Source organism: Hylobates moloch, unplaced genomic scaffold (genome assembly GCF_009828535.3).
Source record: "Hylobates moloch isolate HMO894 unplaced genomic scaffold, HMol_V3 SCAFFOLD_3, whole genome shotgun sequence".
Taxonomy (NCBI): domain Eukaryota; kingdom Metazoa; phylum Chordata; class Mammalia; order Primates; family Hylobatidae; genus Hylobates; species Hylobates moloch.
In genome coordinates, this window is record NW_026652278.1 from 162742482 (window position 1) to 162746763 (window position 4282).

Sequence of the window (4282 nt, forward strand, 5' to 3'; positions counted from 1 at the left end):
CTAAAAAGTTGTTTTTCTTCATGTATTTGTTTGTTTGATTGATTGATTGATTTAGAGACAGAATCTCACTCTGTCACCCAGGCTGTAGTGCAGTGGCATGATCATAGCTCACTGCAGCCTCGGACTCCTGAGCTCAAGGGATCCTCCCATTTCAACTTCCTAAAGTGCTTGGATTACAGGTGTGAACTACTGCACCCAGCCTATTTATTTTATAAGTAAACAAATCTAACAATTATTTGTTAGATCAGAAGTTTACGGTGGCACAGAGCCTCTGGGAATTTATGAGTATGTGAAAGAAAATTTCTATGTGAAGTGGCAATTGCTTATTTCCCTTGTAACATCAGATGTGACCTTTGCTAAAAGGTATAATAAAATTTGGGAAGCCAGGATTCACTTCAAATTAGCAAGCCCCAAGCAATTTTTTCTTAAAACTTTAAAAAGTTTCTAATAATGATGATTATTCCTTAATAATCAAGATTATGAAAAAAGTACGTTTAGGATGCTAATAATTCAAGTGTATATCTGAATTTATCTGTCCATCCATCCATCCAATCTCTCTTTCTCTCTCTCTCACTCTCTAAGGCTCACTATAGGAAAATATAACATTATGAATAAAAAGTGTTGCTCACTTTTGAACTGTGAAGCAAAATTTAGTAAAAGTATACGCTGATGCTTATCATCTAAGCATGATTCGTTACTTCTAGGGGGTTTGGTTTTCTTAAGCGTTAAAAAAAAAAGATTATCCTATTCATAGCTACAATTGCTGAGATAAATCAAAGTAAAAGACACCATTTCACTTCTTTATATTACCAAAATCCACATGTTGTTGCCAAAATAGACACGTGCTCATTTTCCCAGGGGTCTTTTTAGGAGGGCAGTCCCTGCAAGACGTTATCACTAATTTGCTGCCAGTAAATGTGTGGTACAAACCAGAATTTCAGTTTGACCCTTGATTTTATAATTTAATACCAATATTACTTACATTATTAGTTTTACTGGTAAATCAGGAGTAAGTTGTTGGAGTCCAGCTGTGACCCCAGGGCAAGAACTTTTTGCCTGCTGTCACCTTCTGACAGTTTAGGCTGTTAATTACCTCCATCAACTAGAACACAAGCACCTCTCTGTCTGCTAGCTGGCAGGCTGAGCTTCAGAAATTGGCAGCTTGGGAAGATCTAAAAGCTGTAAAGGGGGCTGCTATGTAAACAGTTTATTGTATAATATTTGATGACCACAGTAGGCCCGCATCAGTAATCAAAGGTAGGTTCCGCTATTGGGTGTTGATAGGTCAGCAAAGAAGAAAGTTTAAAATAGCTTTTGTTTATATGTTTTTTATCCAGCAGAGTGAAACTAAGGGTTTAGTTCTGGAGGCATTATGTTGGTGGCCATGGAGGAAGTCAGTCAATCATTTAGTTCTGCTGAAATAAGCTTGGACCCAGTCAAAAGAAAGGTAAGTCAGCGGTTGTGTGTGTGCCTTGAAAGTTTAAAGCTCACTACTGGTTAAGGATACTCTATGGACATTCCCTATAAAAGGGAACTTGTTACCATAGGCATGTGTGTAAATTATGTATGCACTGTATGGAATAACTAATTATGTTTGCTACTATATTCTGATCAAAATGTCTTTCCTAACATATCAATGATTTTATTCTGTTTTGTTTTGTGACGGAGTCTCACTCTGTCGCCCAGGCTGGTGTGCAGTGGCACAACCTCAGCTCACTGCAACCTCTGCCTCCTGAGTTCAAGTGATTCTCCTGCCTCAGCCTCCCAAATAGCTGATATTACAGGCGCCCACCACTGCACCCGGCTAATTGTTGTATTTTTAATAAACACAGGGTTTCAACATGTTGGCCAGGTTGGTCAATGATGTTTAAGACACATTTTCCAAAGCCATGCTCAAATTTTGAGATTGTATCTGATATTTCACAATCTCCTTTCCAAACTCCACAGAAATATTTATAAATGTTAATTTGATAAGACTATCAAATAAATAAAAATGTTAAAAACAATACTGACTTAATCTTTAATTCTATAATTATATTTGAACATTAAAATTCTGTCATCTGGTCTGATTAAATGGCTAATTTCGTAAGCCACGTGGGCTTAAGTTTAAATCACAAGCAAAATCCAAGTTACTTGTTTTAAAGAAATAAAAACAAACATAATACACTGTGATAAAACAACATTAAGTAATTTTCAGCAAAGAAATGAAACCAAGTTAGCATGCATTTGCCTTTGATTAATTTCTTTGAAGCATTTCTTCATCAGTCTTTCCAGAGAAAAAAAGTAGTCTTCCTGACATTTTCTTTGGAGCCTCTTTTTATGGAAATTATCAGACCTGTTTAGAATTAACTATTTTTATTCAGGTGAATGCACGAGTGTGCGCGCGCGCACACACACACACACACGCCCCATCCAAACATTCTACAGGTATAAAGATGACTCTACTGCAAAAAGACTTGAAAACTCTACATCTGTGTAAGAGGAATTCCTACAGGTCTGTAATCTTTGCCTTTGCCTCCAGAGAAGATCTCAGATCTGCATGCCCCTCATTCTTTTTAACCTTCCCAAAGGATCTGTCACTAATATTGGTAATAGTAGCTAATACAGATTGCTTACTGTATGCCATACAATATGAGAAGCACTTTAAGGGCATTATTTCTTATTTATTTTTTGCAACTGTCTTATGAGATAGATTATAAAATTGCCCTCACTCTACAGATAAAGGCCAGATAACTTGCTCAAAGCTGTGCAGCCTACAAATGTGAAAGCAGAGATTCAACAGGAAGTCTTTCTGACTCCTGGCTCCAGACTCTAAATCACTCCACTACACCACTTCCCAAGTTACTTTCTTGAAACACAATCCCGTTTCTATGTTTTCCTGGCTCTCCTTCTTTCTGCCAAAACCTCATCAACTTTCTATTTTTGTCTTGATATATATGAAAGATTTTTCCCATTCCCAGGGCTTCTTCCAATTCACTGTTCTCATTTATTTCAGTAGCTTTGAATTTTACTACTATGGGTGTGGTTCTAAAATCTTCATCACTTTTCTTGAGTCCCTGAACACTCTGTTTGGCTGTGGTTGTGCTTAGCCAACCAGGCTATGACCGGTCTGGCCAACATGGTGAAACCCCTATCTCTACTAAAAATACAAAAATTAGCCAGGCATGGTGTTGCGTGACTGTAGTCCCAGCTGCTCCGGGAGGCTGAGGCAGGAGAATTACTGGAACCCAGCGAGCCACTGCACTCCAGCCTGGGTGACAGAGCGAGATTCTGTCCTCTCTGGCAAACCTGCCCTTCCACTTGTAATTGCACCTTAGTTGATGGCGCACTATCCACTCAGAATTTAGGATTATCTTTCATCTTTTCATTCACCACTCATTCAGGTGAAAAAAGTCTCATGAATTCCACTTTGAAAAAATCTTTTTTTCCTGTACTTATCGTATGGCCTATTTTGTGTCCCCATTGTTACTCACCAAAGTAATAATGCAGCAGCCTCCTAACTGCTTGCATAGCCTCTTGTCTCTGTCCTCACTAATCAGTCCCACATTGTATCACCAGAGGCACCCTTTTAAACACAGAACCAGTTCTTAAACTCTCCTCCTCAAAAACCTTCAGTGGCTTCCCAATGTAAACAGATGTCCAGTATCAGTAAACCCCTGGACTTAGTTCTGGCTTATCTTAGCACAGATTAACTTCTACTTCAATACTCCAAGAGGCATGTGCAGCCATTCCCTAATCACGCCCTCCCCTTGCCTCTCCTATGTTTGTGCTATCCCTTCTTTGTGGGCTTTTTCTCCTTCTCTCATCTTAATCCCTCACAATCCACCTCTAATTTCCTCCCATGAAACTCCTGATGGCCCTACTAAAAATTTATCCTTTTCTTCATTTACTTAACAACTATTTATTGAATATTTACTAAGCTTTAGAATCTTAAAAATAAAAGACAGTCTCCCTTCCCAAGAACAGTCTATAACATTCTAATGGGGAAGACAAGTAAATAAGCAATTAAAATTACATATGGTTTTCATGAAACACACAAACTACCAATGCTCTCTCAAGGAAAATAAAATTAGTATTTTATTAATATATTATATAATTTTGTTTGAAAAGTTTTGTTGTGCTATAATTTTGTTTAAAAAAAAAAAGATTGTTGGCTGGGCTCAGTGACTCACGTCTGTAATCCCAGCACTTTGGGAGGCCAAGGCAGGTGGATCACTTGAGGTCAGGAGTTCAAGACCAGCCTGGCCAACATGGTGAAACCCTGACTCTACTAAAAATAGAA